Here is a 20,732-nt window from a genome sequence, read left to right on the forward strand (position 1 = left end):
CCCTATGGTACTCCCAATCACCGGTTGTGATACAGCCTGGTATCGATCCAGGGTCTGTAGGGATGCCTCTAGCACTGAGATGCAGTACCTTAGACCGCTACGCCACATTGTGATGGCGTCTACTTGAGAGGTGGGATGGGCGGTGCCAAAAGATGTCACACCTTAGTTATGCCAGACTGAATTCTGTGCTGGACCCCTTATGTTTATGAATCAACCTTCAGCTATTAGCTCCTACATTCACAGACACCTTGAAGGCAGGTTGTCTGTGAATGCCCAAGAACCAAGGATTTATTTCTAAACATTTCATTCTTAGACTCTCAGGCCTTGTTCCAATAATTCGAAAATACACATTTCCTTCTTTCCTCCCCACATTGAAGTGACTACTGGGCTGAGATGATTGGACAAGTTCTGGGGTCAGATAGGAAGTATTTACCTATCCAGTCATGTCTTATCAGTGATTATTCCCATGAAAGAAAAGAAAGATGCATTTGACAGTTTCTAAATCCTTGGTTCAGTGAGGCCTAGTTCCAATCCTGACTGGGTTTGAGCTGAAAGCAAATCAAGCCAAGAGACCCAACAGACAACCCCGACCTCCATGAAAGTAGCTGGCTTTTTCCATGAACCACCAGTCCGCCAGTGTATTGGAATGGCCCCAGCCGCCACCCCTAAGTATATCTTTCTGTGTCCCTGTCACCGGCGGGTCCCTGCATACTAGACGCCACCGCAGCGTCACCCTCTCTCTCCAGACCCAGCGAGGGGCCTGTCCCATGTCTGTCCCCCTGGAGTCGACGGGATAAGGGTGCTATTTAAGGGCCCACTATGCCCTGCGGATAACACCCCCCCTAAAATAAGGGCTCCACTTGACAACAGTAGGATGCTTTTGGATTTTGCAGTATGAGTATATTGTTTCAAGATGGTAGCAGAAATTAAACAGACCACACACACACACACATATTTGGATACACACACGCCTGCGCACACACACACACTCTTTGATGTTGTTGCCACCCCTCAAAGGTCATCTATCAACGAAAGGTTATATTTGGCCATCTTTGACCTTGTGTAGAGAGAGGGGCGGGGGACACCAAACTGGATGGAAGCTTCAAAACGCTTCATATACAACGTGCCCTTAACCACAGATCTAGGATTAGTTACCCTGAACCCCGATCCTAACCTTAACCATCAGGGGGGTGATAACATCTAGATCAGTGGTTGGGGCAACTTCTACCAACTCCATTCAAAGGACCACAATGGAAATAAGCCTTCAAGCTTTGTTGTGATTTTTTCCTTGATAATCTTTAATATATGTAATGTTATCTCCGGCTGGAGCAGCCTACTACTTTTCATTATCATATAAATTTAATCAATCAGTCAACATGACTACTGTAGGATAAGCGCCTCGGCTGGAAATACAAGGCCAATTTCCTGTCTTCCAACTAATGTTTTTCTTTCAGGGGCATTTCTTATGTCTTCACTTCCTTATGAGGTCGTCCCCCACTGATATGCCCACTAGACTGTTCATAACAACCTGCACTGGAAAAACATTTTAAGAATTCATAAGCGATATGGGTTCCTCTGGTCGTGGTCGTGTGTGTCCGCTAGTCTCATTCATTTCTGTCCCAGTGGTGTTTACGATGCATTAGTACTCCACGTAAACTCAGTTTGCTCTTACTCATGTTATTCCACTACGACACCCGTTATGGGTTTACAACTGTCTGGGCAAGTGTAGCAAAACACCAGCGGTCTAGCGTCTGCTATAGAACTGGTAATGAAGCAGAGAATGTAAAGAATAGCCCTGGGCACTGAGGCTAAATGATTCCTTATCTGTTCAATCAATCAATCAATCAATCAATGAACTGTATTTATAAAGCCCTTTTTACATCAGCATTTGTCAGAAAGTGCTGTACAGAAAACCCAGCCTAAAACCCCAAAGAGCAAGCAATGCAGATGTAGAATCACGGTGGCTAGGAAAAACTCCCTAGAAAGGCAGGAACCTACACTGGAAGACTTTTCTGTAATTTCAACAGTAAAACACTGTAGACTGCACAGTAAAATACCTTAAATGTGTTTTTCAGCATTCATGCTGTAGATAACACTGCATTATGGGTAAAATGCTGAAAAATACTGTTTAACTGTCATTGTAAGTCTCCTGTAAAAATAACTATCTTACTGTATTTCTTTACAGTAGTACTCGAACATTGCTGTAGTTGGCGGCGCCAAACTTCTGTGGTAAGTGTGTGTGAGAGAAAGAGAGCTGTCATCTCATCGTTGAAACCAATACTGTTCTCAGGGCAGGTCTGTCGGTTTTGACTAGCAGAAGTTGCTTTTCTTAGCAGGTCACGAGAATTAATGCAGCAGGTTAGCATAATTAGGGAACGGTTAGGGAAAGCTAAAATGCTAACAATGTCCCCAACGCGACTCGCACCTATATACAAACAGGCCTGCCCTGAGAATAGACCTGATTTTCACTAATGCGATGCTCCGTGCCAAACGGTCTGTGAGGGAAAACTAATGAGAAAATAAGCTTTCTGTTCTACTCAAGCTATTTTATTTTGTATTTTCGTGGAAAAGTCGCCAACATATTTTTGAGAAGCTGCTAGGTATGTACTAATTCCATATACTTCTATATACCTACTGCATGTTTTCTCTAGGGTAGGGGGCAGCATTCGGAATTTTGGATGAAAAGCATGCCCAAATTCAATGGCCTGCTACTTGGGCCCAGAAGATATTATATGCATATAACTGGTAGATTTGGATAGAAAACACGCTACAGTTTCCAAAACTGTTAAAATAGTGTCTGTGAGTATAACAGAACTGATTTAGCAGGCGAAAACCTGAGATTTTTTTTGTTGGTTTTGTAGTTTTCTATTCAATGCCATTACAGTATCCATTGACTTGGGACTCCATTTGCAGTTCCTATGCCTTCCACTAAATCAAATCAAATCAAATGTATTTATATAGCCCTTCGTACATCAGCTGATATCTCAAAGTGCTGTACAGGAACCCAGCCTAAAACCCCAAACAGCAAGCAATGCAGGTGTAGAAGCACGGTGGCTAGGAAAAACTCCCTAGAAAGGCCAAAACCTAGGAAGAAACCTAGAGAGGAACCAGGCTATGTGGGGTGGCCAGTCCTCTTCTGGCTGTGCCGGGTGGAGATTATAACAGAACATGGCCAAGATGTTCAAATGTTCATAAATGACCAGCATGGTCCAATAATAATAAGGCAGAACAGTTGAAACTGGAGCAGCAGCACGGCCAGGTGGACTGGGGACAGCAAGGAGTCATCATGTCAGGTAGTCCTGAGGCATGGTCCCAGGGCTCAGGTCCTCCGAGAGAGAGAAAGAAAGAAAGAAAGAGAGAATTAGAGAGAGCACACTTAAATTCACACAGGACACCGAATAGGACAGGAGAAGTACTCCAGATATAACAAACTTACCCTAGGCCCCGACACATAAACTACTGCAGCATAAATACTGGAGGCTGAGACAGGAGGGGTCAGGAGTCTGATGTCAACAGTCTGTAGAAATCGTTTCAGGCTTGTATTCTTATAAATGAGGGAGTAAGACCAGTCTGAACGAGTGGACCCTAACGGTTTACCTTTTACATTGACAAAGTTATTGTCCGGTTGAAATATTATAGATCATTTAGGCGAAAAAACAACCTGAGGATTGAATATAAACATTGTTTGACATGTTTCTATGAACTTTACGGATACAATTTGGATTTTTTTGTCAGATTGTTTTGACTGAGTTTGAGCCTGTGGATTACTGAAGAAAACGCGCTAACAAAACGGAGGTTTTTGGATATAAAGAGACTTCATCGAACAAAAGGAACATTTATTGAGTAAATGAATGTCTTCTGATTGCCACCATATGAAAATCATCAAAGGTAAGGGATTAATTTGATCTCTATTTCTGAGTTTTGTAACGCTTCTGCTTGGCTGGTTACTGTTCTGGGCTAGGTATGTTCTGGGCTAGGTATGTTCTGGGCTAGGTATGTTCTGGGCTAGGTATGCTTTCGCCAAAAAACATTTTATAAATATGACACTGTGGTTGGTTTAACAAGAAGTTAATCTTTAAACCTATGTAAAATCTGTTTTGTTTTCTGAATTTTTATAATGAGCATTTCTGTAATTGAATTTGGCGCTCTACAACCTCACTGGATGTTGGCCAGCAATAGCTGTATTGGGAATGTACCGGTGTAAATCCTGCAATTTCTATTTCCTAAATATTAAAGCATTCATTACTCATGCAAAAAAAAACAATGTGGCGAACTATAGTTTTGCTTGTGGGGTAGAGTGCCCTTGCACCAAAGCATCACTACTTGTTACACTACCCCGACCTCATCCTGCAATTTGGGCGACTCTTTTGTTTGTGGACACCGAGGTTTAAGAGCAAGCACTCCTGCTTCAAGGAGTGTGCCAGAAAACTACCTGAGAGTCACCAGTTACTCCAATCTTACTTATGCAGCTGCCAATTGTTTCCACGTAGCATTGAAGTTGTTGGTGTCATGAATTAATGTGAGGAGCAATTATATAACAACGGCATTCATGGAGCTGTACAGTCAAAAGGGTTCACAAAGCAAAGCACTGCAGAGGTGTCAAAAATGCAGAGGTGCAGAGGTGTCAAAAAAACGTACACTAAAGGCCTTGTTGTAATGGGAGAAAATGATGACGGATACACATTTGGAAAGATCTCACCGATTCTGGCCACAGAATCACAGGTTCATTTAATTGTTGGAGTGTATCGGTCTGTGTCACTGGTCCATCTCGGGGTTAATTTAATTGTTGGAGTGTATCGGTCTGTGTCACTGGTCCATCTCGGGGTTCATTTAATTGTTGGAGTGTATCGGTCTGTGTCACTGGTCCATCTCGGGGTTCATTTAATTGTTGGAGTGTATCGGTCTGTGTCACTGGTCCATCTCGGGGTTCATTTAATTGTTGGAGTGTATCGGTCTGTGTCACTGGTCCATCTCGGGGTTCATTTTATACCAGATACTCAGATTAATTATGTGTGTGTTTAATGAAGATTGTCTAATAATTACTCACCCACTACCAGTTTATAAAGTGTCAGGTTTCTCTGTTTCCCTGCATCACTGTGTGTTCTCCTTAAACCAGTGTAGGCATGGAGGGTCTTCAAGATGCAATTAAACACCAATTCCCCGAGTTGGAGACTGAGATGGTGAGATCTTTGTTGGAGTGGAGAATACTGACGATCTTGAATATGTTCAGCCCGAGGACATAAAATACAATTTGACAATTTGATTGATAAATGTAACATATTTATGTCATTGTTATGAAAAAAGGTGCCGTCTAGAACCTAAAATGGTTATTTGGCTGTCCTCATAAGAGAACCCTTTGAAGATCCCTTTTTGATTCCAGGCACATGTATAACCCTTTTTGTTCCAGGTAGAACTCTTCTGGGTTCTGTGGAGAACCCTTTCCACAGAGGGTTCTACATGGAACCCAAAGAGGTTCTACCTGGAATCAAAAAGGGTTCTCCTATGGGGACAGCCAAAGAACCCTTTCGGAACCCCTTTTTTCTAAGAGTGTACACACACAAGATTAAAAAGGTTCTGTAAATAGTTAGTTTGTTTGCCCTCAAAATAAATGGTTTATGCTATGAGGGAGTGAGGCATATGCAATAAAAAAGGACGGAAATGACAAAAAATACATAAGTACAAAAAATACAAATGTTTCTGTGAATTGTTTGTTTGTTCTCTTGTGCTGATATGGAGTGAAGCGCATAGCCTAAAAGTTTATTTTCTTTGTATTTAAAAAAGAAAAGAAAATGAAGAATGGATAGGATTTGTGACAATGGATAGGACACTTGTCCTTCTCCAAGCATCAGTGACCTCCAGGAACAGTGGCCTTTCCGGGGCCTTTCCTTTCCACCAAGTTATGGCTCTGCAACCACTTCAATACTTGTGATTGACACCTGACTCAAGCTCTCCTGAACAAGGGTAAGAGAATTGTCAACTTTTCCAAAAGCCAAAAGACCACGTTGAGAGAGTTCCAGTGCCTCTGCTGAATGAAATCGGCAGGTTACATAAAAGGCAATGACGGTCCAACAGCCACTGCTGCCATTCTTCTGTTGATGACCCACTTCAAAGAGAAGGACACATCTCTGTTCCTCTTGGCAGATGTAAGGAATAGTGTTTTTATACTTATAAAGTTTATATGATTAATGGTGTTTATACTGTACTATTACACATGATTTGAATATTTGTTATATAGGTACAGTTGAAGTCGGAAGTTTACATGCACTTAGGTAGGAGTCAATTAAACTCTTTTTTTCAACCACTCCACACATTTCTTGTTAACAAACTATAGTTTTGGCAAGTCTGTTAGGACATCTACTTTGTGCATGACACAAGTCATTTTTCCAACAATTGTTTACAGGCAGATTATTTCACCTATAATTCACTGTATCATAATTCTAGTGGGTTAGAAGTTTACATACACTAAGTTGACTATGTCTTTAAACAACTTGAAAATTCCAGAAAATTATGTCATGGCTTTAGAAGCTTCTGATAGGCTGATTGACATCATTTGAGTCAATTGGAGGTGTACCTGTGGATGTATTTCAAAGCCTACCTTCAAACTCAGTGCCTCTTTGCTTGACATCATGGGAAAATCAAAAGAAATCAGCCAAGACCTCCACAAGCCTGGTTCATCCTTGGGAGCAATTTCCAAACGCCTGAAGGTACCACGTTCATCTGTACAAGCAATAGTACGCAAGTATAAACACCATGGAACCGCGCAGCCGTCATACCGCTCGTGAAGGAGACGCGTTCTGTCTCCTAGAGATGAACGTACTTTCGTGCGAAAAGTGCAATCTATCCCAGAACAACAGCAAAGGACCTTGTGAAGATGCTGGATGAAACCGGTACAAAAGTATCTATATCCACAGTAAAATGAGTCCTATATTGACATAATCTGAAAGAGCACTCAGCAAGGAAGAAGCCACTGCTCCAAAACCGCCATAAAAAAATCCAGACTACGGTTTGCAACTGCACATCAGGACAAAGATCGTACTTTTTGGAGAAATGTCCTCAGGTCTGATGAAACAAAAATATAACTGTTTGGCCATAATGACCATCGTTATGTTTGGAGGAAAAAGGGGTATGCTTGCAAGCCGAAGAACACCATCTCAACTGTGAAACACGGGGGTGGCAGTATCATTTTGTGGGTGTGCTTTGCTGCAGGAAGGACTGGTGCACTTCACAAAATTGATGGCATCATTATAGGAAGGAAAATTACGTGGATATATTGAAGCAACATCTCAAGACATCAGTCAGGAAGTTAAAGCTTGGTCGCAAATGGGTCTTCCAAATGGACAATGATGCCAAGCATACTTCCAAAGTTGTGGCAAAATAGCTTAAGACAACAAAGTCAAGGTATTGGAGTGGCCATCACAAAGCCCTGACCTCAATCCTATAGAAAATGTGTGCACAGACCTGAAAAAGCATGTGCGAGCAAGGAGGCCTACAAACCTGACTCAGTTACAACAGCACTGTCAGGAGGAATGGGCCAAAATTCACCCAACTTATTTTGGGAAGCTTGTGGAAGGCTACCCGTAACGTTAATAATTCTCTCTACTATTATTCTGACATTTCATATTCTTAAAATAAAGTGGTGATCCTAACTGACCTAAGACAGGGAATTTTTACCTGGATTACGTGTCAGGAATTGTGAAAAACTGAGTTAAAATGTATTTGGCTAAGGTGTATGTAAACTTCCGACTTCAACGGTGTATAATATTGTGGTACCTATCTAGAAATTAGAGGTCGACCGATTAATCTGAATGGCCGATTAATCAGGGCCGATTTCAAGTTTTCATAACAATCGGAAATCGGTATTTTTGGGCGCCGATTTAAAAAAAATTATATCTTTATTTAACTAGGCAAGTCAGTTAAGAACACATTCTTATTTTCAGTGACGGTCTAGGAACGATGGGTTAACTGCCTTGTTCAGGGGCAGAACGACAGATTTTCACCTTGTCAGCTCGGGGGATTCAATCTTGCAACCTTACAGTTAACTTGTCCAACGCTCCAACCACCTGCCTCTCATTGCACTCCACGAGGAGACTGCCTGTTACGCGAATGCAGTAGAAGCCAAGGTAAGTTGCTAGCTAGCATTAAACTTATCTTATAAAAAACAATCAATCAATCATAATCACTAGTTATAACTACACATGGTTAATGATATTACTTGTGTATCTAGCGTGTCCTGCGTTGCATATAATCGATGCAACGCTGGGGGATGATTAAACAAAAGCGCATTTGCGAAAAAAGCACAATCGTTGGACGACTGTACCTAACCATAAACACCAATGCCTTTCTTAAAATCAATACACATAAGTATATATTTTTAAACCTGCATATTTAGCTAAAAGAAATCCAGGTTGCAGGCAATATTAATCAGGTGAAATTGTGTCATTTCTCTTGTGTTCATTGCACGCAGAGTCAGGGTAAATGCAACAGTTTGGGCAGCCTGGCTCATTGCAAACTAATTTGCCAGAATTTTACGTAATTATGACATAACATTGAAGGTTGTGCAATGTAACAAGAATATTTTGACTTAGGGATGCCACCCATTAGATAAAATACCGAACAGTTCCACATTTCACTGAAAGAATAAACGTTTTGTTTTCGAAATTATCGTTTCCGGATTCAACCATATTAATGACCAAAGGCTCGTATAAGTCTATGATTTGATAGAGCAGTCTGACTGAGCAATGGTGGGCAGCAGCAGGCTCGTAAGCATTCATTCAAACAGCACTTTCGTGTGTTTTGCCAGCAGCTCTTCGCATGCATAACACTGTTTATGACTTCAGGCCTATCAGCCTAATGGCTGGTGTAACCGATGTGAAATGGCTAGCTAGTTAGCTGGGTGTGCGCTAATAGCGTTTCAAACGTCACTCGTTTGGAGTAGTTATTCCCCTTGCTCTGCAAGGGCCGCGGCTTTTGTGGAGTGATGGGTAACGCTGCTTCGAGTGTGGCTGTTGTCGATGTGTTCCTGGTTCGAGCCCAGGTAGGGGCGAGGAGAGGGACGGAAGCTATACTGTTACACTGGCAATACTATAGTGCCTATAAGAACATCCAATAGTCAAAGGTATATGAAATACAAATGGTACAGAGAGAAATAGTCCTATAAATACTATATTAACTACAATCTTAAACCTCTTACCTTGGAATATTGAAGTCTCGTGTAAAGGAACCACCAACCTTCATATGTTCTCATGTTCTGAGCAAGGAACTCAAACGTTAGCTTTTTTACATGGCACATATTGCACTTTTACTTCTCCAACACTTTGTTTTTGCATTATTTAAAACAAATTGAACATGTTTCATTATTTATTTGAGGCTAAATAGATTTTTATTTATGTATTATATTAAGTTAAAATATGTGTTCATTCAGTATTGTTGTAATTGTCATTATTACAAAAAATAAAATAAAAAATTGGCCGATTAATCGGTATCGCCTTTTTTGGTCCTCCAATAATCGGTATCAGTATCAACGTTGAAAAATTATAATCGGTCGACCTCTACTAGAGATGTCTAGTAAGTATACACTAACACCCTTACTTGTGTGTATTTCAGGAAATACTCTATTGGTTTCCTCAATGGATTGTGTCGATCGAGGGGAGCGTGGTCTGTGTTTTGGACAGTGAGTCTAACTTTGCTGCTGCCCTCTCTGTGCTCTTCAGCACTTTCTATGTTTTTAACATAGAATACCAGGAGTCAGCCTCTGCAACCTTGGAGCTGATACAGAGGTAAGCATTGAACATTCATTGATCCAACACTTACATTTAGCATTTCTTAGTTACATTGCAATGATATTTCTTTTTGTTCTTTTTTCAATGCCTCAATTGATTTCATCTATTCTATATTTGGTTGTACAGGTTCCTGGTTCGAATAAACCCTGAAGGAACCAAATGCACAGTGAAAGCAGGAGTGATCCGCAAGACCGGAAAGGTCGCTCAGAGGAAGCAGTTGCCAATTGACCCACGTGTTACATGCTTTCTCGCAGACCTGACGGAGTCTGAGTGGAAAAACTCCAACATGTAAGTACACAAACACACACACCTGATGAACACAAACTTTATTTGTCAGTTGTAATAGCCTGTTTACCTAGCGAGTAGTAGTAGTAGTAGTAGTAGTAGTGATAGTAGTAGTATTAATAGTGGTAGCATTGATAATAGTAGTAGTATTGATAGTAGTAGTAGTAGTGATAGTATTGATAGTAGTAGTGATGGTAATATTAGTAGTAGTAATAGTAGAGGTAGTAATAGTAGTAGTATTGATAGTGGTAGTAATAGCAGTAGTATTGATAGTAGTAGTATTGATAGTAGTAGTGATAGTAATAGCAATATCTCTCTCTAAGGAGGATCAGAGTTTCGAAGATTGGGGTGATAACCTGCATGCCACCGAGATGCCACCGAGATGTATTTGAGACTTGTTTGCAGCTCTCATTCTGTCAGAAATCCTGCCATGCGGGTTGGGTCAGCAAATGACCTGCTTGTGCCATCCCGGAGCCCGTGTTGGCTTGCGGTAGCATGCTACTCTGGCTCCAGTCTAGCCCTGCTCGCTCCTCTCTATCCATCCTTCTCTCTTAGCCTCTTTCTTTCTCGATCTCTTTTTCTCATTTCTCTGCCAAAGACAGGCAGGCAAGCAGTTCTTGTTATAGTTTTTTGTAAAGATTTCTCCTTGTTCAACTGTTGTTTTCCAATTTTTCATTGATCTGTTTAGATGTAATTTTTTTCTTACATATTCCTGTATTTTCAAGAATGACCTATTCTGATGTCTTGGTTTGTGTATGATGAAGTACATTATTTGCTAGTATTTGTCAATGTTCTTATCACTGTCTCTCTCTCTCCCCTACTATCTGTAGTTGTAAATGTTGCTCTTTTCAAATGTTGTTCTTTGTGGTTTAAGTGCAATTCATGTGATGAAATTGGATAAATATATATTTGTACACGTATTGTTTGTCTTACAATATTACATTTCAGCGAGCTGTTTTCTAAAGACAACCTGCAATGCTGCTTAGTACTGTAAAATAATTGTATATTACTGTATGTATTTTCCTGTAAATGTACAGCATTATACTGGCACCACAGTTGCCAGTTTAATACTGTCATTTTGCATTACAGCAGTGATGCTGTAATATAGTTTATAGCACGATTTTCCTTATTGTAAAACATATTACAGCATCCTTGCTGTACATTTACAGCAGGAATGCTGTAATATTTTTTTATATTATGGAAAATACTATAAACTATTACAGAATCACTGCTGTAAAGCAAAATTACCGTATTAAACTGGCAACTGTGGTGCCAGTATAATGCTGTACATTTACAGGGAAAAGTTTTACAGTGTAGGAAGAAACCTAGAGAGGAACCAGGTTCTGGGGGGTGGCCAGTCCTTTTCTGGCTGTGCCGAGTGGAGATTATAAGAGTACATGGCCATTAAGGCCAGATCGTTCTTCAAATGTTCATAGATGACCACCAGTGTCAAATAATAATCACTGTGGAGTTGAGGTCATCTCTATCACTTGAATGGCCCAGAGTGATGTATCGAAGGCTGGCAGAGCATAGCGACGGATGAAGTTGTCATCTTACCTTCATGAGCTGGTTGGGAAGCCTGGGTTTCGATAGCTATTTGGTCACAGACACTCGTATCCAAAAAATGTTTTCTGAAATGTACAATTTCACTTTGTGAAACACTTCACACAAATTATGCCCAATGTTTCACAGGGAGTATCGTATCTAATTTAATTCAGAGCATATAGCTTTCAAAGACATTTGGACCGTAACCAAGGTTATGGTAGTGAGTATGAAGCTTCCACTGTGTGTAAATGTACAGCAAGGATGCTGTAATATGTTTTACAATAAGGAAAATCGTGTGTCAATCCTGCTCTCAAAGCAATGTGCTTTCCCTTGCCATGACCAGGAACCACAGAGGACATCTATATGGGTCATGGGCAACCCCCTTACACTTCATCTGAATAATTCAGTGGTGTGTGTGTGTTAGGCTATATCATGCTTTCAATACTCACTGTGTGTACAACATGTAATATTGTTGGTATACTTTGATGGCTATGGTGATACGATATGGGTGTGTGTTTGCAATGCCTGATAAAATGCTAATCTTGATAGCGCACCTGCAGAAGATAAGTTAGATATTTGCCTAACAATGGATCATACACTGCAGGCTCATTGTGCATCCTAACTAGTAGTGCAGAGAAACAGGCCATATAGGCTACAGGCTCCAAGATAGGCCACTGCATTGTAAGCACATGTGAAGGTCTTTTGCAAACTATATGCAGAGGTAGGGGAATGACATTTTGCCCTGTTATAGGTGACCTGCACATCTCTCATCTCCATCCCATCCTCCCAGTAGAGCACATAATTGAACCTGGGTCGTTGCCATGACTACGGGAGGGACCAATGAACTGCACCATAGGCTACTGCACTAGGCCATTTTACACGTGGAGGAGAACACAGCATACAGCATTATCCTCGCATACAACCGCCCTTTCCCTGGGAAACAAGGAGGCAGGCTCGAGCCATTGGATGATATCTGATAAACGCGAGCTGTCCCTGGGCTGTCAGATTGGCAGCACCCAGCCGCGTCGCTACGCGCACCGATCATGCGGGAACAATGTGAGCTCTCGTCTCCTCCTCTTCAGCTAGCCCCTCTTCAGTCAAGAGGTGTTGTCGTGGTGAGACGGCGTTTTGTCGGGAGTAAAGGGACAGTTTTACTGCAACGCTATCTCCATAGCTCCGAATGAGAGCAAGTGACCCGGAAGAAAGGTTGTTGCCTTGCTTTTGCCTGCCCGTGCACGGTGTAGTAGCAACGTCCATGCGCCGTTTGCTAATTTGAAATTGGACCGAGCCAATTGAGGACTTCGAGGCAGGTGTGCGGTGTCATTCGTAATTCTGCTGGCCAAAAGTGTATACGCGGACATTTTCCCGTCTCATCTCAGATGTGTATGGACTTTAATACCGGCCAAGCAGGCTCCTGTCGACGAGGTTGATACAGTATTTTGTTGCAGAGCGAATTTCTTTCAGATGTCTCCGTGTTCGCTTTGAGGTAAGCAATGTCGCAACAGCCACTGCAAGCTACCGCTACTGCAATTAACGCACATCTGATATTGTAGCTAGGTTCTCTACATAGTTTCATATCATAGACAAAACATTATCCAATATCTCGAGAAAAGTCTACAATGTTACCAATGTTCAAATTAAGGCAACATTAATGGAACACCGTGTTTTGCGGTTTGTTTATTTGGGAATGCATTCACGAAAACAACAGTGCGGATGCTTAGCCTAAATGTCCTCTGCCATAGCGGAATAGTTGTTGTTACGTATCCCAATACATTTTCTATATTGTAGCATATTTATTTTGAACAACAAATTGGAGCTTTTATTATGGCGAGTTTCTCCTTGTCAACTTCTCGATAACACGACTCGACTTCAATTCGATCGAAGTGGGTTTGACCACATTCCAATGGACCGGTGTTGCCAGTTCTTGGCAATGAATAAGAAGGTTTACGGTAACCCAGTCTAGCGTGACCTTCTTGAACAAGAAAGGATGCTCTCGTTGATGCGCCAATATTTTTCCACGTTAATTAGACAAGGACCATCGTTAAACTGTCATTAGTGGAGACGGGCCCAGGGGGTTGTGAGTAGAAAAGTGGATTTCTTGTTGAATACAATAATTACATTGTTACACTGTTCTTGCTTGTGTGTTTCCCAAACTCGGTCCCGGGGCCCCCGCTGGCAGCCTGGTCTCATAGACTAGACGTAACGTAGTAAATCTAAATCCGGCACACTCAAATTAGTGTAATATGTTACGGTTACATAAAACAGATGGTTACTTAAGGCAAAATTGAAAGTATGTTGGATGGGTGAGTGCATAACTTAGCCTAGCCTAGCTAATATTAGCCAGCTAGCTAACGTTAGCCACCTAGCTAGAGTTCTGAACATATCATACGTTTGCAAATTGGTAACATATAATACAAATTGTATTTCGTAACATAATGGGGTGGGTGATGGACATCCACAAATTAATACATATAATACTTTTTGTATGGTATCATACTAATTGAAAGGTCTCAGATTTGCATACAGAATATTACAAAATGCTCTGAGACCATGTTGCCCCTGGGTGTACATTTTTATATTTTAGCCCTACACTCTAAAAAGAAAAGGTTCCTGGAGTATCCTTTAGGGGTTCTTCAAATTAAAACTGGTTAATGGTTCCTCAAATAACCTTTTTGGGTACATTTGAACTACCCCTTAATAATAATACTACACATAACAATAACATTTTTAGTTGTCAGTGTTTATTGTATTTTTTTAGTGGCAAAGCAGAATTTAAAAATCCAAATATGAGAAACTCCCACAGAGCCCCAAATATAATGGGTATATCCTCTAGTGTGTTAGTTTCCCCCAAGAACTCCCACCAACTAAGGAGGTTCCTCGATGAATCCCACCTCCCATGGAAGTACCTTTTGGGGGCAATTTTCAGTGCCAAGAACCCTAAGGTTCTTCAAACAACTTTAAAGCTATTAGAATAACCCCTGTTGAACCCCAAGTTGCCAAAGCTTGATGATGAGTTGGTTATTTGAATCGGTGGTGTTAGTGCTAGGGCAAAAACCAATCCATGCACCCAGGGTGCTGGAGTGCCCAGGCCTGAGTTTGGGAAACCCTGGACTAAGGTAATCATTAGCCAAGCCAGCAATCAACACCATCCATGTTTACTTTATAAGTTGTGTAGGAGATATTGAGTGAAATGATTATAGCCTACTTGGAAAACCGGACATTGAGTAAATTAAGTTATGTTTTCTCCAGTTTTCATACTTACCAAATAATGCCCTCTTCTTCCCTCTTCCTTTGAACATAAAATGAATACAGTGATACAATTGATTTTAATTTTTTATCACCCATTCACTTTCACTGAAGAAAATCCCTTTCTTTGGATTCAAATGCTCATTAACCTCCCTTCACTCCCTGGGCTCTAGCAGAATGGACTCGCGTCATTACACCATCCCCACTGCATGGGCATAAAAGGCTTAGTGCACATTAAGAAGATTACCCTGGCCAATTGTTACAGCATTACTGGGGATTCACTTCCTTCACTCACTGCTATGCCCTTCAACAATGGCAATCAGTCTTAACATTTGCCATAGTAGGCAATTATTGATTAGTCTTAAAATGATAATAATTATCAGCCTGAAGGTGGTCGTATGATGTCAGTTTATGCAAAACATAACCATCAAAATTAAGTCGCACACTCCATGTATAAACTCCCAGCAATTTAATGGGTATTTACCAACGTTTCGGCATCACTGTGCCTTCCTCGGGGTGTTTTGCATCACATTAGTTGATCAATTGTATTTGTTATATGCAGTAGCACAAAATAAATGACTTGTTTTACATTAGAATTTTTTATTTTGAAGAAAGTTGATGGCATTTCATGGCCTATTCAATTGGTGAAATGAATTCTGTCACATAGAACAGCTGAACTGTCATGTAGGCTATTTAAGTCAGACACGATACGGTGGCTGTGAAAAAGACTACCGTGTCTGACATACAGTAGCTCAGTGAGCTCACTCATGCCCAACGATCTGACAGGAAATGTTCAAGAGGATTGAATCCCTTTTAAAAAAAAACTGTAAACTCGGTCCCACCCACAAATAAAGGGATGACATAATGAGAAAAAGTGAAAGGCCGGTGGTGACTTCCTGTTGTCAGTCTAGTCATTTAGACACACACATGCACGTACAAACACACACACGCACACTCATTTTAATGCCTTCCCTTCTTCCTGTTCAGTTCCGATGTGTTTTTGTTTTGAATGAATACTGTGTAATGCTGTCACTACGGGAACCGCATACCGTGGTACCTGGGAGCGAGTCTGGGGTGTGTGTTTGCAGAAGTGTCAGTGTGTGGGTTTGTGTGTAATTCTGGAAGTAGGTGTGTGTATTTTGAAACTACTTTGTAATGTGTGTTTGTGTGTAAACGAGAGAAATCCAACCTAGTCCAATGAAACTCATAATGGGAATCAACAGTTGACAACTTGGCGTTTGAATGGATGTCACTAAGACGAGCTAGCCAATAAACAGTCCGGAGGGATGGCTTAAATATAACCATACATTAATGAGACAATCATCACATTTTCACTTGATTGATTTCCCAGGGAGGGATGGCGTTAGTGTCCTGCCTCTACAGCTATGTGGCTGCACCTGCTACCTGCCAGTTAGAGTTACTGAGGGGAGTGGTGCAGGATCTAGGCGGGCCATCTGGGATTTGGAGAATGCGATACGGTTTCTCCCGAAAGTACAGAACAGGGGTCGCACATTCTCTCTCTCCCTCTTTCACTTGCTCTCTATTTTATGACCTCTTCTCTCCAACTCTCTTCCTTTCTATGTCCCTTTCTTGCCCATTCACTCTTCCTTTGTGTGTCTCTCTCTCTCTCGCTCTCTCTCTCCTGCTTTAGAAGAAGAGCTGATGTCATGGCTCAAGTGGTCTGTCTTTGAAAAGCTTGCCTGACCTGTTTCTCAGAACCCTTTTGATTAAAGTGCTGTGGAGGATATTTGCTGGTCTCCAATACAGCAACTCAATGACCTTTTATTCAGACATACTGTAGTTTTCCCATGACAGTTTTCCACAGAAACTTTCATCTTAGTAGCCCTTCCAACTATCTACTGTGTTTGCCATCAGTTTAAATTGACATTTTAGTCATTTAGCAGGCACTCTTATTTTGCAGAGATTTGGTCAGTGAATTTACCTGAAGTAAGTTAAACGACTGCATATCACGGTAATTGTTAATTGTTCGAAATGATGGAGAAGTGAAGCTGAAGGTTGCATGCCGTGGACTTCAGGGCTTCCCTCATAGTAAGCGGCTCAGTTGCCCTTTTGCCCTTAGCCTGATTTAGCTATAGTGGGATTACAGTCACAAAAGGCTAGATCTTGTCTGGTTTTTAAATAGTCATATTGTTCTTAAGTCATAGTGTTCTTAGTTTAAATTCGTGTTGCTGTTCTTTTCCATTAGTGTTTTGTGTGGACCCCAGGAAGAATGGCTGCCGTTTCTTATAAGAATCATAACGGACTGCGTTAGGAGATGGGAGGCTAGGATTTGAGAAAGGTGAATTGAGCTGGCGTGACAGAGGAGGCAGGGATCCGTCCAATCAGCTTTTTTACCCCCCCCCCCTTTTCTCCCCAATTTTGAGGTATTCAATTGTCTCATCGCTGCGACTCCCGTATGGATTCGGGAGAGACCAAGTTCGAGAGCCGTGCGTCCTCTGAAACACAACCCAACCAAGCCGCACTGCTTCTTGACACAATGCCCACTTAACCCGGAAGCGAGACACACCAATGTGTCAGAGGACCATGTCAGCGTGCACTGCGCCCGGCTCGCCACAGGAGTCGCTAGTGTGCGATGAGACAAGGACATCCCTGCTGGCCAAACCCTCCCCTAACCCGGACGACGCTGTGCCAATTGTGCGCCCACCCCATGGGTCTCCCGGTCGGCTGCTACAGAGCCTGGACTTGAATACAGAATCTATAGTGGAACAGCTAGTACTGCAATGCAGTGCCTTAGACCACTGCGGCACTCCGGAGGCCACGTTAATTTAAAAGTTTAACAAACAATATGCACCAGGACTAGAGGTCGACCGATTATGATTTTTCAACACCGATACCGATTATTGGAGGACCAAAAAAAGCCGATACCAAATAATCTGCCGATTTAAAAAAAAAAAAAAAAGATATATACATATTTGTAATAATGACAATTACAGCAATACTGAATGAACACTTTTTTATTTATCTTAATATAATACATCACTAAAATCAATTTAGTCTCAAATAAATAATGAAACAACATGTTCAATTTGATTTAAATAATGCAAAAACAAAGTGTTGGAGAAGAAAGCAAAAGTGCAATATTTGCCATGCAAAAAAGCTAACGTTTAAGTTCCTTGCTCAGAACATGAGAACATATGAAAGCTGATGGTTCTTAACATGAGTCTTCAATATTCCCAGGTAAGAAGTTTTAGGTTGCACTATAGTATTGCCAGCCTAATCTCGGGAGTTGATAGGCTTGAAGTCATAAACAGAGCAATGCTTGAAGCACAGCGAAGAGCTGCTGGCAAATGCAGGAAAGTGCTGTTTGAATGAATGCTTACGAACCTGCTGCTGCCTATCATGGCTCAGTCAGACTGCTCTATCAAATCATAGACTTAATTATAATATGAGAACACACGGAAATACCAGCCTTAGGTCATTAATATGGTCAAATCCAGAAACTATAATTTCGAAAGAATAAACGTTTATTCTTTCAGTGAAATACGGAACCGTTCCGTATTTTATCTAACGCGTGGCATCCCTAAGTCTAAATATTGCTGTTACATTGCACAACCTTCAATGTTATGTCATAATCATGTACAATTCTGGCAAATTAATTACGGTCTTTGTTAGGAAGAAATGGTCTTCACACAGTTCGCAACGAGCCAGGTGGCCCAAACTGCTGCATATACCTCAACTCTGCTTGCACAGAACGTAAGAGAAGTGACACAATTCATGTTAGCAGGCAATATTAACTAAATTGCAGGTAAAAAAATATATACTTGTGTATTGATTTTAAAGAAAGGCATTGATGTTTATGGTTAGGTACACATTTGTGCAACGACAATGCTTTTTTCACAAATGCGCTCGTTAAATTCAATGATAAATTAACAGGCACCGCATCGATTATATGTAACGCAGGACAAGCTAGATAACTACACATGGTTGATGATATTACTAGTTTAACTATTGATTATGTTAAGATTGATTGATTGTTTTTTAGCAGCATCATGCAGTGGGGATGTTTTTCAGCAGGAGGGACTGGGAGACTAGTCAGGATCAATGAATAGATGAACGAAACAAAGCACAGAGGGATCCTTGATGAAAACCTGCTCCAGAGCACTCAGGATCTCAGACTGGGGCGAAGGTTCACCTTCCAACAGGACAATGACCCTAAGCACACAGCCAAGACAATGCGGGAGTGGCTTTGGGACAAGTCTCTGAATGTCCTTGAGTGGTCCAGCCAGAGCACCATCACACCACCACCTCCATGCTTCACTGTGGGAACCGACTCTTTGTCTCACAAAGACAACGCAGTTGGAACCAAAAATCTCAAATTTGGACTCATCAGACCAAAGGACAGATTTCCACAGGTCTAATGTCTATTTCTTGTGTTTCTTGGCCTAAGCAAGTCTCTTCTTCTGTGTAGAATTCCGAAGAGGGAGGCAAGGTGAGATGGGTGGAATGGGCTGAGGGTTGGGATGTGGAGTTGCTTTGCGGGAGATTGAATGATGGTCAAAGATAAATCAAAATAAAACATGATAATAAGTGAATTTGAATGCCACTGAAGGGCAGTGCTTTTACAGCTAATGCCGGTTTGCCTGAGGCTGATGATGTGCAGGTGTTTATACACATGCATATACACACTCTCATTCAAATACACACATACACATGTAATAGTGCCAGATGTGCTCTCAAAATATACAGTTGATTTTGCTGTTATAATTTTAGTTGTCCTTGATGTCCTTTTTTTTGTTTTGGTTGTTTGCTGTTTTCTTTTGTCTTTTCTCTCTCTAGTTCATTTTCTTGGTTGTTGGTGCTTTGGGGGGTGGGGTTCTTTGGGGTGGGGAATGGAATTAATTGTATTACATCTTTTCATGGGGGGGGACTGTGGGAGGGGTCTCAGATGGTTGAGTGACAGCTATTGGGGAACTGTGGTGGGGACCTTGGAAGGTTAGGGTTCACGTCGTTTGGCCAGGTGGGAGATCTGTCAATGTGCCCTTGGTTAGGGCGTTGACCCTGGATGCTTCTGTGTGTCGCTGTAAATGGGAGTCTGTTGGATGATTGATGTGATGTAGTTGTTGAGCAACTTCACTGCAAGTATATTATATGTTTTGGAAATTCAATAAAATCTTCTTATTGGTGTCCTTTTAGTAGTGGTTTCTTTGAAGCAATTCAACCATGAAGGCCTGATTCACGCAGTCTCCTCTGGACAGTTGGTGTTGAGATGTGTCTGTTACTTGAACTCCGAAGCATTTATTTGGGTTGTAATTTCTGAGGCTGGTAACTCTAACATATCCTCTGCAGCAGAGGTAACTATTTCCTGTGGCAGTCCTCATAGCGCTTCATAGTTTTTGCGACTGCACTTGAATAAACTTAAAAATTTCTTAATTTTCTACATTGCCTGACCATCATGTCTTAAAGTAATGATGGACTGTCATTGTTATTTGCATGTTTGCGCTGTTCTTGCCATAGTATGGACTTAACCCTATTTGGTAAAATACCATCTTCTGTATACCACCCCTACCTTGTCACAACACAACTGATTGGCTGAAATGCATTAAGAAGGAAATAAATTCCACAAATTAACTTTTTTTTTATCAAGGCACACCTGTTAATTGAAAAGCATTCCAGGTGGAGCTGGTTGAGAAAATGCCAAGAGTGTGCAATGCTGTCATCAAGGCAAAGGGTGGCTACATTGTATAATCAAAAATATTTTGGGGTTACTACATGATTCCATATATTTTATTTCATAGATTTGATGTCTTCACTTTTATTCTACAATGTAGAAAATAGTACAATTAAGAAAAAATCTTGAATGAGTGTATCCAAACATTTGATTGGGACTGTATATACAATCAAATGTATTTATAAAGC

At 41.2% G+C, this 20,732-nt stretch overlaps 1 protein-coding gene and 1 long non-coding RNA gene across 2 annotated transcripts in view; both read left to right on the plus strand.

Moving 5' to 3' along the window:
- The first annotated feature begins 9,429 nt into the window (after positions 1-9,429).
- LOC115137708 (uncharacterized) lies at positions 9,430-10,953 on the plus strand. Its single transcript, XR_003864843.2, has 3 exons — positions 9,430-9,776; positions 9,906-10,067; positions 10,388-10,953. It is a non-coding gene; the product is annotated as an uncharacterized LOC115137708 (long non-coding RNA).
- A 1,601-nt stretch (positions 10,954-12,554) lies between these two features.
- LOC115137329 (sorbin and SH3 domain-containing protein 2-like) overlaps positions 12,555-20,732 on the plus strand; it is a 106,018-nt gene continuing 97,840 nt past the window's right edge. The window contains 1 exon segment of the mRNA XM_065024758.1: positions 12,555-13,095. The gene's annotated coding sequence lies outside the window, so the exon portion shown is untranslated.

The sequence above is a fragment of the Oncorhynchus nerka genome, linkage group LG11, assembly GCF_034236695.1.
Source record: "Oncorhynchus nerka isolate Pitt River linkage group LG11, Oner_Uvic_2.0, whole genome shotgun sequence".
NCBI lineage: Eukaryota > Metazoa > Chordata > Actinopteri > Salmoniformes > Salmonidae > Oncorhynchus > Oncorhynchus nerka.